This window comes from Mustela putorius, unplaced genomic scaffold (genome assembly GCF_011764305.1).
Source record: "Mustela putorius furo isolate JIRA1106 unplaced genomic scaffold, ASM1176430v1.1 tig00000407_pilon_pilon_pilon, whole genome shotgun sequence".
In the NCBI taxonomy this organism is placed as follows: Eukaryota; Metazoa; Chordata; class Mammalia; order Carnivora; family Mustelidae; genus Mustela; species Mustela putorius.
The window spans coordinates 12,736,730-12,757,847 of NW_025421373.1; the positions used below are offsets into that span (position 1 = coordinate 12,736,730).

Sequence of the window (21,118 nt, forward strand, 5' to 3'; positions counted from 1 at the left end):
TTGGCAGATACCATTCTTAATCAAGTGATCTAAATATGTAACATTAATGTTAAGAAACATTAAAATCATGTGACACATAACAGAATGCAATGAGTAGAACACGGCATCACTTCTGTGCTATTCCTCCTAAAGATACATACCTTGAATTAAGTCATGAAGAAACATGAGGCAAACCTGAATTTATGGGAAGTTTGCAAAGTAATAAAACTATAATCCTTGAAAGTATCATAGAGACTACAGAGACACGAAAACAAAATATAGAACACAATTCTTAATCAAAACCTTTGTTATAAAGGACAATATTGAGACATTTGGCAAAACTGGAATGGGGTCTAAGATTTAAATGGTAAAAATGTATTAGCATTAATTTCCTAATTAATGGTTGTATTACAATTGTGTGAGAGAAACTCTTTTTAAGAAATACACACGGACAGGGTACTTGGGTGGCTCAGTGGTTAAGCCTCTGTCTTCGGCTCAGGTCATGATCTCAGGGTCCTGGGATCAAGCCCCGCATTGGGCTTTCAGCTCAGTTGGGAGCCTGCTTCCCACTCTCTCTCTGCCTATCTCTCTGCCTACCAAATAAATAATTAAAATCTTAAAAAAAAAAAAAGAAAGAAAGAAAGAAAGAAATACACACTGGAAAGATAAAAAAGTTCTGCAGAGTGAGGGCAACAATCAACAAAACTAAAAGGCAACCTATGGAATGGGAGAAGATATTTGCAAATAACATATCTGATAAAGGGTTGGTATCCAAAATCTATAAAGACCATAAGGTCTTGATAACAAACTCAACATCCAAAAAAAAAAAAAAAACAAACAAACAAAAAAAAAACAAATAATGCAGTTAGTTGTATTATTTGCATTAGCAATAATGCTTCTGCATGGGCAGAAGACATGAATGGACATTTTTCCAAAGAAGACATCCAGAGAGCTAACAGGCACATGAAAAGATGTTCAACATCACTCATCACCAGGGAAACACAAATCAAAACCATGATGAGTTATCACCTCACACCTATCAGAATGGCTTAAATTAACAACACAGAAGACAACAGGAGTTGGCTAGGATATGGTGAAAGAGGAAACTTCTTACACTATTGGTGGGAATGCAAACTGGTAGAGTCACTCTGGAAAATAGTATGGAGGTTCCTCAAAAAGTTAAAACTAGAACTACCCTATGACTCAGCAATTGCACTATGAGGCATTTACCCAAAGGATACAAAAATAACAATTTGAAGGGGTGATTGTCCTCCAGTGTTTATAGCAGCATTATTAACACTAGCCAAATTATGGAAAGAGTTCAAATGTCCATCAACTGATGAATAGATAAAGAAGATGTGGGACACAGTGGAATATTACTCAGACACAACAAAGAATGAAATCTTCTCATTTGCACCAAGGTGGACGGAGCTAGAGTGTATTATGCTAAGTGAAATAAGTCAGTCATGGAGAAAGACAAATACCATATGATTTCACTTATACATGGAATTTAAGAAACAAAAGAGATAAACATATGGGAAGGGGAAAAAAGAGAGAGAGAGAGGGAGGTATACCATAAGAGACCCTTAACAATGGAGAACAAACTGAGGGTTAATGGAGGGAGATGAGTGGGGGATGGGCTAGATGGGTCATGGATATTAAGGAAGGCATTTACTGTGACAAGCACTGGGTGTTACAGTAAGTGATGAATTACTAAATTAAAAAAAGGAATAACTAATGAAAAAGTACAATCCTTTTATAAATACATAAATTTATGGACTATCACTAGAGAAAATCTAAAAAAATGGAAATATATAGAGACTTGCCTCACATAGCATCAATAGTGTTAATAACTCTGCCCTAATGGCTCTTGACATTATACCATTTTTGGCCATCTCACTTTTTGATTTATAAGTGACCCTTAAATAACACAAGTCTGAACTGCACAAGTCCACTTACACACGGATTTTTTTTACAGTACAGCACTGTTAATGTATTTCCTCGTCCTAATGATTTTAACTACATTTTTTCTCTAGCTAGCTTTATTGCGTGAATACAATATATAATACATATAACGTAAAAAAAGAAATACACAGAATATGGAGGTGATTGGACATCAGGTTAGCAACTTTTCCTCAGGGGAAAAGTTCTTGCATTGTACTTGCAGCTCTTCTGTAACTCTAATACTGTTTCAAAATAGGAATTTATGTTTTAAAAAGAGCAAAAATCTCCTAATGTAATTTAGGAGGCAAGAGTTTCAGAATGTACTGACATAGGTGTAACACAGCAATCTTCCAGTGGACATTTACCTATTATGTTTCCATGTGGGTTCCAGGGGTCTACGTGACAAGACACGGCTGCTATTTAATCAAAACTAAGAAAGAAATATATGCAAATAGTGGATTAGAAGATATATATAATAAGAACAATGTATACAATAGGCCTGAAAAAGGCTCCAGATGAGAACATCAGTGCGGGCAAGATACAGGGTTGGCCGTAAACACAGGTGCAGCCAGGGTTGCTCAGGACACTAATTTGATGAAGAGCAGAAGGCTTGTAATGGAAAGTAGTAGGAGATACATGAGGATCCTTGTAAGCCATATTAAAGTGCGATGATGAGGTGGTTAATTTGTTACTCCAAGCAAAAGACCCAGCTTAGCAGATAAAATCCATTGAGACAAAAGTCTATAATCATTTTCCTCTTGACTAGCTATCAACTAAGGTAATGGTTTTCAAGTGTAATTATTTCTTTCCTCAAATGTAATCCTATTTAGAAGTTCAGTGTTTTTGGTAGATAAAAATGAAGCTGCTCTCATTCAATATAGAGCGGAAAGCCTAGGGCCCTGCTTCTTGTCCTTTCCTTGCAACTGACATTCCACTGAGGAAGCTTTAGCACTCAAAGGTCATAGATGGAAAATCACGACTATAGAGCAGTCTGAAGAGATTCTCAGAGATATTACATCGAATTTTAAAGTGAAAAGGTTCACCATAACGGCGTATAAGCTGGTTCTCTTTTTCTATTTCTTTGCATTAATATATCAATCTGCGCACAAACCATTTTTTTTTTCTGTTCAGAATTTCTAGCCCAAAGAAGGTTGTTTTAATCAAACAATGTATATTTCTTTATTTATTCATAAAATCATTATCTGGCACCACTCTGTAGGAGCACATATAGAGATTATATGTTTGGCATTCAGCTGTGACACTTTTTGAATCAAATTAAAAATATATTAAATTATTTTCTTTATCAGGTAGAGTTTATGAAAATCTGGTTATATAGTCATTACCTTCAGGGATCTTCTTGGAAAACTAAGTTTTTTTTAAAATTTGATATAATTAAAATCATTTCAGAATATTAAGATAATAAGATACTGAGAGAATATATTCAGAAATAAAATGACGTTAATTATAATTTCCTTTTCATTTTATAGACGTTGATAAAAGTATAATTAAAGTTATCAAATAATTATGTTTAAGTTTCCATTTATTTGATAAGATCTTAAACTTGAGTTGGACCATTTAATTTATCTAAGCCATAATTGGAAAATGTAAAAATACCTGTAGCTAAAATAAAAAACAAAGCACTATATTAAAAACGGTGCAAAATACTTGTGATCTTTAGATATCCAGAAGTTTGTTTATTTATCATGCCACTGTTTATACTTCCAAATTCAAACTATTAAGGTAATTATGTAAACCACTGAATTTCCTGCCAGTCCATGTTAGCCAGATTTTTATCATTTCTTTGGTGTATAACTCTTCTTCTTCTTCTCTGTCAGGCCTAGTACTCCCCCAGTCAGCTCCTCCTGAGATTTAGCCCCAGTTATGGATCCTGATGGTCATATCCTTGATATGAGGTATATCAAGGAAGATGTTGAAGGAGGAAAACATTGTCTTATAAGGCACTAACCTCCTTGGAGGTCTCTGAATAGTCTTTAAGCAAGGGAGGCCTTATTTCTCAACAAAGGAGGGGCCACTTTTGCAGATCCAGAGGGTTCAAGGAGTCTATCTCCCTATATATGCCCATTTCAATTCTCAGAATCATACTTTCTATCAAAGCCATGACTGGCATAGAAATCTTTACTAAACTGATAGTAGTTTTGTCTCTTTTATAGTCAAATACTATGCCTGGTTTTAAGCTCTGTCCTCTCTCTGGCTTCAAGAGATGAGAGTCTTTAAATACTCCCAAGTGGGACTCTTAACTTTCACACATTGTTTTAAATTCATAATAAATAGATCTGACCCTATCATGTTTTTCTTTTTCATATACAAAGAGTGTTAAGCAATAGTCACTCAATTCCAAGCATAGGTACAGACAGTTTCTAGTTTCCCTGTACTTCTCAAACATCATAGACATTGACCAGTTAATCAATGCTCTCCTACCTACACTTTATCTAAGTTCACCACAGGTGAAAATGTCAGCATTCACAAAGCCAAAGCAATCTATAGACCAGAAACTCCACCTTCCACCAGTGACTGGGCTCCCACTGCCATCCAGCCACCAAGGCGTCTAACTCCCGAGTCCCATCTTTACAGTCTGTGGACACAAGTTCCAGCACATCTCGATCAGATTCTCAAAAGGCAGCATCTAAGATTCTTTTGCCATTTATTGATCAAAAAATCTCAGGAGAAAGGGAGGAAGGGAAGCAGTATAATGTAGAAAACAAACGAACATAAACAAGGATGTGGTCAGAAGTAAAGTCTCAGGTAGAGACTAGTTCTAGTCTGATTCCATGCAGAGTTGGTCCTGCCTTGAGCGAGGGAGTCAACCTGGCTTCATTAGTCGGTTTTCAGCCTCTGGCTACTTGGGTCTGAAGCCTAGGAAAGTGGAGCATGACTTTCCATCATGTTGAATCTGATGCAACTGAGGTCATTTCTCCTGGGAATGACCATCTTTGAGTTTTTCAGCAACCAGCCCTTGTGACCACTGTGGGGTAGGTGGCTCAGGCCAGTGAAGGAGAGCTGATCCACTCCATCATTCAAAACAAGGATAATCCTAAAAGAAAGATAGGAAAACAACAACAACAAAAAATAAAAAACAAGAATAATCTTGAGACTAAAGAAACAGCTACTGATAATTATGCCAACATCAACAATAACAAAACTACAAAAACCTCCCAACAATGACAAACCAAGACCCTCCCAGGCCAACAGGAATGTGTGCTCATCCTGCCTCCTCCCCATATACTTCCTTGCTATATGGAATTGTTTGAAGACTGAGGGACTAATTTCCTTTCTTTTACTTCTGACCACAATCCCTCAGTACCAGAGAGAGAATTGTTAATTTTATCCTAAACTATTAAAAAGTTTTAATAAAAGAAATAATGATTATTTTTTACTTAAAGATAACATAACTTTAAGCTTGTGGTGTGAAATACAACAAGGCATAGTACTTGAATGTTTTTAAATTAAATGTCCCACATCAAAAGGCAAAAGTGCGACAAATCTTTTAAAAATGATATTAGATGTGTTAAGGTTACGACAAATGTTAAAGATGGAGAAAACTGAGATGGAGTTTCTTTTAAAAACACGACATACAAAAAAGCAAAGGACTCGAAAGACTTGTGAAATATTAAAACATGTTTCAGGAATTGCAGATGTGAAGTCATTTTTCAGAGTTTCCAATATATAATTTTGTTAAGACATCTGTTTCTGGGAAAATTTTATTAGAAAAGTAAACTTTGTAAAAAAAAATCTATTTTCCAAATCCATGAAAAACAGATCTTTACAAAAAGATTAAAAAAAAAGTATATTTAATATCATTTTCTGGAAGTTTACTTAGAAACTAGAGAGATATTTTTGATTGAATGCCATGATTCCAACTTAGTGTTTGAGAGTTCGAGGCAAAAGGGACACATTTTGTAACTTGTCACCACATTCTCAAGGCTTCATTATACATTCTTGGAGTTCTCATATTCTGAGTTAAAAACTACTGAACAAACCCACAAAACTGATGATATTTTGATTTTGAGCAAATTCTCTGATCAAATCACAAGAACAAGCAGTGTTTTTTTTTTTATTTGAGTTGGTGTATTTTCTTAAAAAATATTTTATTTATTTACTCGACATAGAGAGATCACAAGTAGACAGAGAGGCAGGCATAGAGAGAGAGTGGGGGAAGCAGGCTCCCCGCTGAGCAGAGAGCCCTATGCGGGGTTCAATCCCAGGACCCTGAGATCATGACCTGAGCCAAAGGCAGAAGCTTAACCCACTGAGCCACCCGGTGCCCCGTTGGTGTCTTTTTGATATTGAAGTATAGAAATAGTATTTACAATTTTGTTGGGGTTTAATCAACAAACAATAAACTGCACATGTATGATTTTTGACCTGAAATACGCTCATGAAAACATCACCACAATTAAGATAATAAACATATTCAGTCATCCCCCAAAATTTCCTCATGCCTCTTTGTAATATCTTCCTCCCACCCCTTTATAGCCCTACCCTCTCCCCCCAAGAAACATCTCATCTTCTTCTATTACTATGGATGGCTGCAATTTATAGAATCTTATACTAATGAAATCAGACAATATATACTCATTTTTTTGGTCTGGCTTTTTTCACTCCATGCAATTATTTTATTATCCCCCGATATTAAAATCGTATTAAAATAACTTGCTACTTTTTATTGGTGGGTGATATTCTATTGCATGGATATGGTACAATGTGTTCATTTATTCAACTGTTGAGGGATATTTGGGTTATTTCCAGTTTTGACTATTACAAATAAAGTTGTTATGAATATTTATGTGTTAAGTCTTTGTGCAAACATATATTTTCATTTCTCTTAGGTAAATACCTAGAATTGGAATGGCATATGGTAGATCAGTGTTTAAATTTTAAAGACATTGCCAAATTAGTTTTCCAAAGTAATTGTGCCATTTTACATTACCACTAACAAGTTAGCCCAATGTCTTAGATATATGGCCAAAACAATAATCTAGAGTTTAAAAAATAATAAACTGTATCTCATTAAAATTTAAAATTCTGTACTTCAAAAGACATTAAAAACATAAAAAGATAATCCACAGACTAAAAGAATATATTTTCACATCATATAAATAACTTGTATATTGAATATATAAAGAACTCCCAAAATTCAATTATAAGAAATACCCAAAAGTAAAATGGGTGAAATATTTAACTACTTTACCAAAGAAAATATATAGATGGTAAAAATGCATGTGAAAAGATAGCCAATGTCATTAGTCATTAGGGAAATGCAAATTAAAACCATGAGCTATGGGGCGCCTGGGCGGCTCAGTGTGTTAAGGCCTCTGCCTTTGGCTCAGGTCATGATCCCAGGGTCCTGGGACTGAGCCCCTCATTGGGCTCTCTGCTCAGTGGGGAGCCTGCTTCCCTTCCTTTCTCTCTGCCTGCCTCTCTGCCTACTTGTGATCTCTGTCAAATAAATAAATAAAATCTTTAAAAAAAAAAAAAAAAACCATGAGCTATGACTATGTAAGAATGACTTAATTTAGAGAGTGACCATATCAAATGTTAGGAAAAAACTGAAACTCTTGGGGCAACTGGGTGGCTCAGTTGGTTAAGCATCTGCACTCAGCTCAGGCCATGATCTCAGGGTCCTGGGATCAAGCCCCGCATTGAGCTCCTTGCTCAGTGGGGTGTCAGCTTCTCCCTCTTCCCCATCCTTACCACCCCCAATTGTGTGCTCTCTCTCTCTCTAATAAATAAATAAAATCTTTAAAAAAAAAGAAAAACTGAAACTCTCATACACAGCTAAGAAATAATATTCTAAATGTCTATTGATTCAATAGTATTGTGTTAGGTTCTACGTGAATTTTATACTTTCTATACTTCCGAAACTGAATAGTACTGTTGGAGTTCATTAACAGCGCTTTCTCCATAAGGGAAAAAATGGAACTGGTTCATACTCTTGGAATAATTTTACCTACTTTATAACATGTGGTTTTATCCATGCCTTAATTCTTGAAACAATTTATTCCTTCCCTTCACTGAGAAGAAATTCCTTCTTGACTGTCCCATCCACCTTAAATGGTCATTCTGTTCATTTTGTTTTTTTCAAATTATTATTTTTCCTCTTTATACCCACCAAATATTGGTGTTCCTTGGAGCTCTATTCCTTGCTTGTCTCTTACTTCGCAAACCATGAGGCCCCCCGCCTCACCCAGTCTCTATTATTTCAGCTGGCATGTGCCTTGGTGTTTGAAATGTCTGTCTTCACCACTGAGCTATCTCTTGAGATTCTGATGCACCAGCTGCACTAACATGTCACACTGGCAACTAAAATTCAGTATTCTCAAATTTGTATTTATACATTTCTATGTCCTCCAAGTGTGTTTTCTCAGTGTTCTCTGTCAAAGTTAAAACCTTTTCCATTCATTCAGCTTCCTGAGACAAAACTCTGGCTATTATCTTTGACTTCTTCCTCTTTTGATTCATTTATCTTATTGCAGTTACTCCTTAAATCTTTAAATATTACTCCTTTTTAAAAAGATTTTATTTATTTATTTGAGAGAGATCACAGGTAGGCAGAGACAGAGGAGGAAGCAGGCTCGCCGCTGAGCAGAGAGCCCGATGCGAGGCTCAATCCCAGGACCCTGAGATCATGACCTGAGGCGAAGGCAGAGGCTTTAACCCACTGAGTCCCCCAGGCACCCCTAAATATTGCTCTTGTTCTTCCCTTCCCTCCATTTCTACTGCCCTAACTCCAGCTTCCATTCATTTTTTGCCTGGACTCCTCTGCTAGTCTGATCACCTTACTGCTGGTAATGGCTCTTCCAATCACTTCACACATTTCAGCCTTGACTTTAAAACTCAAATAGCTTTTAACAGTCTACTGCTTAAAACACTTTATTGACTTGTCCTAGCCCTTAGGACACACCTCTTAAAATGGCAAACAATTTATAAATGGTGCAAAATAAAAATAAATATAAAAACAAATTCATTAATTAACCTTAGCCTTGGCTTTGCCTCACTTATTTTTCTTAAGATCTTCCTTCATGCACGTTATTCCCAGCTTTATCAAATTCCTTCCTCAAACCTGCCATGTTCTCTGATTTCACAGCCTTCGCATAAGTTGTACTTAGAACATCTCTTAGTTTTTCCTGACCCCCTTTTGCCTTGTAAACTTTTAAACTTCTACTTATTTTTCGGCCAACTTATGCTAGTCATCATCTCCAACAGGAAGCCTTCTTGAATCTTCCTAGTCTGGGTTAGATGTTCGGACTATGTGCATTCACATCATTGCACTCAAGGCATCTAACATTTATAGTTACATTGAGTTGTCTGATTCAGAAGCAATGTGGGGGCAAGGACCAGAGCTGTCTTTCCACCACTATATCCTATGCTTATAGCATAATATGCATTCAATTAATATTCATTTCCTTGAATTAATGGATATATTAATAAAGTATTTAATAATTAATTGAAGTATTAATAATGGATTATGACCACAATAAACAAAAACAGAAATGAGAACCTTTGTGCTTACAGAAAGGAAGGCTCACAGAGAAGTGAGAAAACAACAGAGGAGTTAAAATATAGCAATGAATGTGGTGAGCAGAAACAAAGATGAAAAAGTGTCTGGAAGATGGGAAAGAGATGCTCTAATCAGCTCTCACAAATAGACATAAAAGCCTTTGCTGCCCCCACTTCAAGGCAGTTTGACATAACTCTATTCACATTTGAGGATGTATACTATGCTTCAACCAAGAAGCAAAGCAGGCAAGAAGTTCTGAATAACTGTCTCTTATGATCTCGGTAAACACTATGGAAAGAAGAATATATGCAGGTTGGGGGAAAGAGGATGAGGGAAACTGTGTAACTGGAATGAACCAGTTCATTCTTAAATGAACCAAAACGTGGTATATGTCTTAGACAAAAGATGTACACCAGCACTAAGTAAACATAACTTTTTGAATAATTTATTAAAAAAAGAAAAATATACAAGATACTATTTGTAGTGCAACAGAGAGAACTTAGCATTACCTTACTCACTCCGACCCAGGGAGTTAAATTATTCAGGGTGTTAGTGTCCTTTCCCTCATCTTTTAGCTGAACTTTTTCTTGTTATCATGCTTAAAAGTTTTGCCTATGTTTTCAGAGTCCACTGCCTCATAATTTATTCTTTTCTTTTTTAAAGATTTTATTTATTTATTTATTTGACAGAGAGAGAAATCACAAGTAGGCAGAGAGGCAGGCAGAGAGAGAGAGGGAAGCAGACTCCCTGCTGAGCAGAAAGCCCGATGCAGGGCTTGATCCCAAGACCCTGAGATCATGACCTGAGCCGAAGGCAGAGGCTTAACCCACTGAGCCACCCAGGCGCCCCATAATTTATTCTTTAGACAAAGCTATTTTGTTAAACATTGTTCTGCACATGAAATTACATGTTTGATATCTGAGTTCTATTGTTTACTGGGGCTAACTTAAAATTGCATTACATGTAGGATAATTCATAATACTATGAAGAATTCTATAGATTTTGAAAACAAGAGATGTAAAATTGACACCTTTTCCAGGGAATTAATAAGTAAAGAGTAAGTGATTTAAAGATTATGTGACAAGGGAGCAGACTATATGTCCTCAGCAGAAAAAAAAAAAAGATAGATATTAGTCTTTGTTTGGTTGAATCGCGAAATACTATTGGATTTCCCTCGTAGAAAGAATAAGTCCTAGAAATGTGTGCCTACAGATTTTGGGGAAACCAATTCAAAACTTCTCTATTTTGTATACAGGCACAAATCCCTGCCTAGATTTCAGGGTGACAGAAATATATATATATTTTTAAGATGTGTTTGTTCAATACATAACTACCCTATGAACACCATTATTTTTCGTAAATCTACTTTGCTTATTGACATAATTCTTTTTTAACAGGGCAAGCTAAATGTAATATATACAGAAAATTTCCTTAAAATCCACATACAGACCTATGCTTTAATATATATGTATATATTGATGCCACGATAAGGGAAAAAAACCCCAGTGATTCAAGTAATGTCAAATCACTTTTATAGTGTTTTATATAAAAAGAATAGCCATTTGATTGAATATTTTATGTTTTATTGGTATTGTTGTATAGTGAAGGGAAGGGAAGGGAGAAGGAGGTGAAGACTGCGTGCAGGAGATTCACATATTCAGCTTGGAATCCGTCATCAGTGAAATCATATTAACAAGCGAATGATAAAATATCCATTTTAACAAGTTCATAAATTATTAGTCATATTTGGGACTAGTCTGTAATTTCACCAGTAGTATTAATGCTACTGTCCAGAGTCACGCTCCAACCTTCTCTTTATTGTTGTTTTATAACATATGGTTCCCCAGACCTTGATAAGTAGTGTTGCAAATAAGCACATATTAATAGTTTGTTTGCATCTTGTTTGTTCGTTTTTAATGTCTTAGCCAAATAAGGAGTTGGTGATAAAAATCAAATCCTTTTCTTTTGTATTAAAGTGTATTTTTTTGTGCATGAAATCCAAAAGTTTGAAAAAAAAAAAAGAACTATACTAAATGACTTTCAAATCTTCTTTTACAAAGATCTATGCAACTGGAATTGTGTTTTCTAAATGACTACTCAAGAAATGGAGACTTCTTTTAAATAAGACCAATTTAAAAAGTATGGAGTTCTTTTTCTCTCCAGTTTGATAAATTTGCTTCCTTATTAGTGAATATATGTCTCTTGTTTTCAGAACAGTAAACCAAAAACCAGGCAAACGTCACATCTATTGTTTTCCTTCAGAGGGGAAAAAATATATCATTTAATACTTCAGTTCCTATGCATGTATGTATGCTTATAAATATCATTCAATATTTGCATACAAGTTAGTCAATAAAAGACCATAATGATCAGCTAGTTTTCTGGAATGATTAAATTATTTGCCATTAGATGCCATCTGATAATTAGCAAATACACTATGCTTATTTAAGAATTAAACAAGATGTGAGACAATGGAAACTTTTCATACCCTATTCAACATGGAGCTCATATTTAGTCTCCATGGAAAAGGAAAATGGAATTTAACTATATTCACACCCATTATATCTAAACACTAGAAGATTTTAAAAAGTCATAATTGGGGTGTCTGGGTGGCTCAGTCATTAAGCGCCTGCCTTCAGTTTGGGTTGTGATCCCAGCATCCTGGGATCTAGTCTTGGTATCCAGCCCCATGTAGGCTACCTGCTCAGCGGGGAGCCTGCTTCTCCGTCTCCAGCTCCCCCATGCTTGTGTTTCCTCTCTCGCTATCTCTCCCTGTCATAAACAAATAAATTTTTGAAAAAAATTAAGAAATACCATCTGCAAATAAAGCCATAATCACACATTTTATCCTGGTTCTTTCCTATTTATTCTCTAATAACATACTGAATTCTTTGTATTTGCCACATTCTTCAAGGAAAATATTTTTTATGCAGTAGCTGAGTCATATTTGTTAGAATACACAAATACTAATGGCTATTGGGGCTGCTATGTCTAATTTATGTGAAATGAGTCCTTCATATAAAAAACATGAGTCATTTTATCATGAGGAATGGAACCCAAGATGTCAGAGGCGTGTTCTACTAGGCTTCCTAAACCTACTGACACCTCTTATTTTCATTTTCTTAGTAAATGAAAAGAGAAAGGAGAACATAGATGAGCCAAACAAAACTTTGCCAACAGTTTCATTTTCTTTTTAAAAAGAAGCCAATTGTCTCACAATATTAGTGTGGTCCACACGCTTATGGGTCCCCAAGCCCTTACGGGGGTTCTCTTAACCATCACCAACATATTATTTACCATTTTCTCAGACACTCTCACACAAGTGTACAGAGGAGTTTTCCAGAAGCCACATGACGAGTAATAGTGAATCATGAAATATGTCCATGTTTGGTACATCTTCGTAACTCAGTGAACAATATGTTCCAAGTAACCTATGCATTATGTGACTGAATCGTGGATGGATAAAAGATTCACTCAAAATGCAAGATAAACCAATAGATTTTAATGTAACGGAATATAGAAGGTATAGGGCTCCATTTTCAGATCCCACATTGTAATCAGCCTTTGAGAAACTACTCTCAAGTTTTGGTATTGAATGAAAGCATGTACACAGTTATCTGAAAAGTCTGTTAAAATGCATCACCCTTTTTCAACTACATAACTGTGTAAAGCCAGATATCCGCCCCCCCATACTTCAATCAAACAACATATTGCAACAGATTGAAAGCAGAAGCAGATATGAATATCCAGTTTATTACTGAGTCAAACATTTAAGTGCAGTGCAGAAATGTAAAACATATAAAAAGGTCTGGAGCCAAAAAATTTGAGAGCTGCTACTCCGGGGAATAAATTTGCATTACAAAAGAAAAATCTGTGCCAGGAGAGCATTTAACCCCAATGTAAAATGAAACTCTGGAAAAATTGAAACAAGACAATTTGTCAGGCTGTTTTGGGAATTCCAGAAGATGAAGGAAATTACTGGGTCATAATTCACAGTTGAAGTGTATGTATGTTTGTATGAAATGTATATATCTTAAAGCCACTTGGGCTTAAAACAATGAGAAACACTGCCATATAAGCCCAACTAAGTTAACAGCATCTGGATCTAAATCCAGATTATAAAATTAAAAAGAATTAGTGACTAAAAGAAAATGTCATGCATCCTCAAAGCATTTCCAGACAATCACTGCTTTATAGAGCATAGATTTTTAAACCATTTTTGTTCTAATATTGCTAACTTTAACCCAGAGCCACTTCTAAATATTCCTGTATTAAACAAATATTAGTAAGTGTAAGCATTACAACCAAAAGTGTCACCAGTGATGTTAATGGAAACAAGATGATGAAAAAAGCAATAATAAATATCTTCTACCAAGAAGGATAATATTTAGGGGCGCCCGGGTGGCTCAGTGGGTTAAAGCCTCTGCCTTCGGCTCGGGTCATGATCCCAGGGTCCTGGGATCGAGCCCCACATTGGGCTCTCTGCTCAGCAGGGAGCCTGCTTCCTCCTCTCTCTCTCTATGCCTGCCTCTCTGCCTACTTGTGATCTCTACTTATGTATACATAAATAAAATCTTTAAAAAAAAAGGATAATATTTAGTTCAGGATTAATATTACCTGTGAAAATTGGTGAGAACAATGGTATGATTTGCATTTAGTTATCTAGTAATGGGAAACCCAAAGATTAAAAGTTCCAATCACTCATCTATCTCATAAAAAAAAAAAAAAATAGATGAAATGTTTCACAGCGAAGTTTGAAGAAAGTGAAGTAATCATTCACCATGAAGAGACGATTTTACGTCAAGCTAGAAGCCTCAGAGTATTGTAACTTGTCTTCCACCCATCACTACCCTGGGTCAGACAACATCGGTTCTTGGTTTTTTCCTCCATCATGTTCCTGCTCCATTACCACTGCTTTAGTCTCTAACCTCGGTGACTATAACCTCTCCATGCTTCAGTATGTCGTTACACAGATGCCATCATCAAAATCAGAAAAACTCCTATCTGTTCAAGTCTCTTCATGTTGAAACAGTCCATGCCTACAAGATCAAGTCCATAATCCTTGGCCTCATGAGTCCTTTTTTAGTCCATCCCCACCTGCCTTTTCAGACCTCCATGTGCTTCCGTGCAATACTTTCAAAACCAAACAAGTCCATCTGTTTCAGAAATGTCCTCCATGCTTAACCTAGCTCTGTCTATTTTTTCTCTTTCTTAACCTAGCAGATACTTAATCATGAGAACATGATTTAATTTCATAATTCATACATGGAGTATTATGGACTCTGATTTTGGAAGAAACAAGAATTTTTATGTCCCATTTTTTTTTCTCCAATTCCAAGGTGATGTTAAATTCTAATTAGTAATAATAATTATAGTCACCATTACTTGAATATGCTAAAGATTTTTACTAAGTAGTGGGAGCAATTAAATAGCTCAAAAAATTCAGACTCAGGGGCGCCTGGGTGGCTCAGCGGGTTAAAGCCGCTGCCTTCCGCTCAGGACATGATACCAGAGTTCTGGGATAGAGCCCCCCATCGGGCTCTCTGCTCAGCGGGGAGCCTGCTTCCTGCTCTCTCTCTCTCTCTGCCTGCCTCTCCACCTGCTTGTGATTTCTGTCAAGTAAATAAATAAAATAAAATTTAAAAATTCAGACTCACTAAAAAATAAAAGTTGTATGTTTTACCTATCATGTGATCTTTTCATGAACTTATCTAAACTCAATCCTATCAAATAATTCAAACCTTATGATTGGGCACTCTTCAGTCTTTGACAGTAGTATCAATTTCTTCGGACTCTGTGTCTTCTCCACCCACCCCCCCTCCCCGCTCCCGCTTAAACAGGGCGTCAATTAGAGCTACATAAATACCCCACATGCAACCCAGATTCAATCTGCCCAAGGCCATGTGCTTACTTACCGTATTTCCCTTCATCTACCACCCTTTTTTCCCCTTATGTTGATGGTTACCCGAACCAAAAATCTGTAGGTCTTCTCTACTATTTTTGAAAAGCAAGCAATTAAACAAATTCTGCTGATTTGACTTTCCAAAAATTTCTATTCTTTATTTTCTCCTTCTCCCCTATTACTTCCACCCTGCCCTAGATCCTAGCTCTAATAATCTCTGTGAAAGACCCTACTTCTAGTCCAGCCACCTTCAAATACATTCTCCATGTTGTACTTGGGCTGCTCTATCAAAAATGTAAATCTAACTGTACCTCTAGTTTGTTTAAAACCCTTACTGGTAATAGAATAAATCCGAAGATTCCTAGCTCAACACAAAACATGACACAAATACCATTTTTCCAGTCACTTGTGCCACTATTTCCTTTCATAATACAAGATGCCTGTCATGTCTCCTCACCCTCATGCTTTTTTATATCCTTTTCCCTTTGGTCAGGGTGTTCTCTCTCAAGTTTCTTTTTCACCTTTATTTATCTGGCTAACTCTGACTCATGTTCAAATACTTCATATCTATGATATTATCCTACTTTGAGCATGTATTCACCCTAAAACCTATCCAAACTCTTCAGGACAGGATTCATGCTTGGGTTGAAAACTCCATTCATTAATTTCAAGTGACCTTCTCACTCTAAAATCCTAAACCTTGTGATTTCCCTAGTTATACCCAATTCAATCCTCTCAAACTCAGCCCTTTCTCTCTTTCAAAACTCTATGTAAGGCTTTGCCAACTCAGAAAAAAAAAAAAAGAATTTAAAGAAAACATTTCTATCAGTTATCAGAAGATAACTTACATATTAGGTGCCAAATTTAGATAAGCATCTACACAAACAAGATCCATTTCCTCATTAAACTTCCTTAAGGGAGATCTGGCAGATTTTCATCATTCTGCCAATTCCAAAATTTCTCAATCTCTCTTCAAAAACATTTTTATACACAAGTAAAACCAGCTGAATATCCAGACTCCTAGAATTTTAGACCTATAAGAAACATTACAGTTAACTAGCATAAATCCCTTCTTTTTACAGAAAAGAAAATGAAGCCCAAAGATTTTCTGAAGGACACATTTCTCATGAGCTTGTGTGTTTCTGCTACACATGTGTCTATCATACTCCCAAATGCACACACATTTGTACTACACCCATCGTATCCCAGGTTTAGGGAGATGAAAATCACAGCTTCTTCTTGTTCATTTCTTTCTTTCTTTTTCTTTTTAAAGGAAGGGATATGGTGATTTTATTTTTTAAATTTTATTTTATTTTTTTCAGTGTTCCAAGAGTCATTGTTTATGCACCACACACAGTGCTCCATGTAATACATGCCCTCCTTAATACCCACCACCAGGCTCACCTATACCCACCCTCCCACACCTCTAAAACCTTCAGCTTGTTTCTCGGAGTCCACAGTCTCTCATGCTTTGTCTCCCCCTCTGATTTCCCCCAATTTACTTTTCCTCTCCTTCTCCTAATGTCCTCCATGTTATTCCTTATGCTCCACAAGAAAGTGTTCATTGCTTTCTTTAAAAAAGAATCAACACTAATTCTGATTTTACACGCTAAGTGAAGGAAAATGTTGACTGAATGACTGACTGACTCCCCTACAACTCTGCTAACTGGAGTTAAGGCAACTCTCTGAGCCCGACTTTGTTTCTACTGGCATGAATCTCATTCACTCACGTCAATGGCAGCCATATCCAGGGACTTGTGGTCAGAACGGAGTCTAGTATGCTGTTTTTCTCTAATTATTCTACTTGACATTGCGCTGGCGTTTTTTCCCTTCCAGTGTGTGACTGGAAGTCTCTTTAACAGTTGAACTAGTGGTTATGTATGCACACTAGAGCAATGGACAATACTCCCTAAGATCTGTCATTTGTAAACCACTGTGAGTGACTAGTCCTTGCTCTCTCCTTTCTTAGCTTCAATATATGCATTATGATCAATGTTTCCATGATTACTCTAAAGGCAATAAAAGGTAATACTTTCCCCAAGAGGTACAGGACCAGAATGGATTGTCCTGCTTTCTGGTCTTTAATGAAAGGTGTCTAAGTTACACAGGATTTGTACCTGTAGTAAGTAAAGGGAGAACATTCTTATCAACTATCCTCTGAAAAAAACTGGAGTTCAGAACCCTTGCCCCTGGTTTCCTTAAGAGGAAATTGGAGTGATTCAGAAAGAGTGGTTTCCAGGTATAGATATCAGATTCATCAGCACTATTACCTGAAACCCACATTTTGAGCTATCTGTTACTCACCTACCACCTCAACATTGGTCCAGTGCCCAGACTGGCTCTGACTGGGGCAGGAGGCAATGAAGAAGCTCTTCTCCATGTTGTAATAAGCCTTGCTCAACCAATCTCGGTTTGGTTTCCTTGTAAGACTTATAGTAACATGTGGAGAACTAGATTTTTTTTCTTAATAAGAGGTATATCCAAACTGTGTGTTTAAGTTGAATTATTGTAAGCATTTAATATGAGTAGAATAACAATTAAAAAATTTTAAGCATCCCTATGAGTAGTGGATATTTAAAGGAAACTCATCATTATATTTTTTGCTATTCAAATAATTATTTTTTAGAAAGTTGTATTTCTACATAACAATTTTTTTAAAATTCTGCTATAAATCTTTATGTTAACCATAATCAAAGTCATGTGATAAACTGACTTAGGTATTACAAATAAAAGACCCCTTATTCCTTTAATATTATACCTTAGGCTTAGAAAAATAAATTTAATACGCAGTCTAAAATTGAATGCTTATTTTAGGGTAATAAGGGTAATTTTTTTTTTTCAACTTCCTTTTCCGAAGAGTCTTGATGCACGTGATTAGTGACCAGCAGAGGGCACTACCTACACAGCTGAGGGTCCACATCCTTAATGACTAACTTCCACTCCCATGCCCACTCAGGGGCACTCACACTACCACCACCACCACCACCACTATAAGGTACAACCCAGACTCAGTCAAGTGAAAAGAAAGAAATCTGTGCTTGTTTTTCCCATCATTTCAGAAGTTAGCCCTTAGCTGGAGACTAAATTTACATCGATGCACTAAGCTTAGATGATTGTTCTGAGAAAAATGTATCTTGAAGCTAGAACTTCTTATATATTTAAGGAAGATAAGTAGATTCCTTTGCACTTTGTTTCAACTATCATTTGTGGTTAAAAACTCAAATTACATTTGCTGAAACTGCTTTTTCCTATCATACATCAATTCCCACATATATAAAGTGAAACTTAATCTTCACGTTTCCAATGTTACTTTTTTTTTACATGTTTCCATTATTGTATTTCCAATACAATATCATGTAAACTGTCACTCTGCAGAACTCTATTACTAATAGAAAAATTTGGCAGACTTTTTATAGCTTGCTTATGCTCTCTCTTTTCAACAGGAGAGTGACTTTATAACTTCTAAAATGTTTTTGCTTGTTTAAAATCAAGAAACTGCTAGGGTACATTCATAGGTGTATTTCATGTGATAATTTTTAAAATTTTCATAAATGTAATGCCTTACTGAAAAATTCTTCACTGAAAATAGTATAATACTGAAGAAAAATGAGAAATGTAAAATAGACAGCAGCATCAGTTATCAAACAGAATCCTTCTAAAAATGAAAGCAAAAGCCTGCCTCTCTTTCTAAATATTTACTAGCTGTGTGACATCGGGAAAATTACTTAAACTTATCTTGCCTCAAATTCCTTCTCTGTAAGTAGGGATGATAATTTTATTCTAGTCTTTCAGTTTACAGATGAAAAACTAGGCCAAACATGATTCTGAAACTTTGTTTGTGAGATATCTTATTTTAACAGCTAAGAATAGAATACAGGACTCCTAAATTCTCATCCTGTTCATTCTTCCTCTTTTCCCATATTCTTGTCTAAATACAAACACAATCTCTAACCAAGGCTAAATTTAGTATATAATTTACCTCTACTTCATTTATATGACTACATAAGCAGCTGTGAAAAAGCAAGATTTTTTTCTTCAAAAACAACTTATTTTGATTTAATAATGTTAAGTGATGATTTAATATTTACCATATTCATTTGGATCCAAAATGAAAGTCCATGCAAAAATCTTTACATATTTACCAATGACATTGAAATCTTAGAAAGTTAACATATTTTTAGAAAGGGGTATAATTTAGAAAAGGATATAAATAATTTCCCCATTCACATTGCTTTAAAATGTTATGAAAATTAAATTTATTTGCAAAAATATTTTTATATAGAGAGAAGTCAATGGCAAGGCAAAATAGAATCAGGTTTGTAAGTATTCAATTATAGGATCAGAGGGTTTTTTATTTTTATTTATTTTTTCACTGAAAAAATATAGGTTTGACTTCTGCAAAATCTCAAATATGGGGTTGGGTTAAGGAAGTCTGCATAAAAATTCAAGATAATGACTATCTGGCAAAACACAGTTTAATATTTGCAGTATCTTATGCTATTATCTTCTCTACAAATAATACTTTAATTCTCACAACAAACCTGCATACTTTATTGATATTGTCATCTATATTTTACAATGAGGAAACTGAGGCCCAGGGAAGTAAAATAACTTACCATATCACATAGCTGGGAAATAGCAGAGCTGGGATCTGCAAGCTGGTTGACTCCAGAGGCCATGCATTTAACACCAGTTCTATGCCGCCACATCCCCAGGAAAAACCTTCAATAGTTTCCCGTCATGCTCAGAATTAGTTCCTTGCTGTGGTCTCACATAGTGTGACCCTGCTGATCTTTCCAAGTTCATCTCTTCTGCTTCCCTCTTGCCTACAATGTTGCAACCACACTGGCCTTCTTTTTCTTGTGACAGACCAAGTATTTTCCCCGTGTCTTGAACCCGGTTATTCCTTCTGCCCTAATACCCATCCTTCTGATCTTCCTCTAGTCTTCAGATCCCACTGTAAGTGTTACCTCTTAACAGAGATCTTTATGGAACACATGTTGAAGGAAGCCACCCATTACTGCCTAATAAACAACCTATTTCATATTTCTTTGTAACATTTATAACTCTCTGATTTTTTTCTTGTTTAAGCATTTATTTTCCTTTCCTTCCATAAGAATGAAAGCTTTAAGAAAACAGACTTTGTCTCACTCACTGCTATAGCACCAATAACATTGCTCTCCAATCTTTTGACATTGTAGGACGCAGAAATGACCAAATTTGGTTGATACATTTGGGTAAATGGAAGGGTATTTAGTATCTTGATATGGGGCTTAACAAAAAATATTATATTTAGTATATAATTATAATAAGACAAATATAGGATACAGATACTAGGGAATCACATTAAATATTAAACTTGTATAATATTTTCAAATAAAATCTTTACAAAATTTTAATATGAAATATGAGCTGGTATTCATGAACATATGATCTTCTATTAAACTTTGGGCTTAAAATAAGAGCAAAACATCTAATGAGTTTTTAACAATGATATTTTCAAATTATTAATAGCATCAATGAGTAACTATTTTTACAAAAATATGATAAAAATTTGTAACAAAAGAAATAATTTATGGTAGCTATCAGATTGTTCTTATTTTCATCAATAAACATAATATTGTAATATCTTGTTATAATGAGAATGTTCAAACTTTTTCACATCCAGTTTTGGAATAACGAAGGAGCTCTAATTCGCAGACTGTATGTGTATCTTTGAAGCAGTCATCCTTCAGTTAACTATGTTACTGTGGCAAGGGCTTATCTGCTACAAA

At 35.5% G+C, this 21,118-nt stretch overlaps 1 long non-coding RNA gene across 1 annotated transcript; it reads right to left on the reverse strand.

Moving 5' to 3' along the window:
• Nucleotides 1–4,568: 4,568 nt before the first annotated feature.
• LOC123391948 lies at nucleotides 4,569–20,252 on the reverse strand. The gene is made up of 2 exons (XR_006606633.1): nucleotides 19,961–20,252; nucleotides 4,569–4,975 (listed from the first exon to the last, which is right to left on the reverse strand). It is a non-coding gene; the product is annotated as an uncharacterized LOC123391948 (long non-coding RNA).
• Nucleotides 20,253–21,118: the final 866 nt, after the last annotated feature.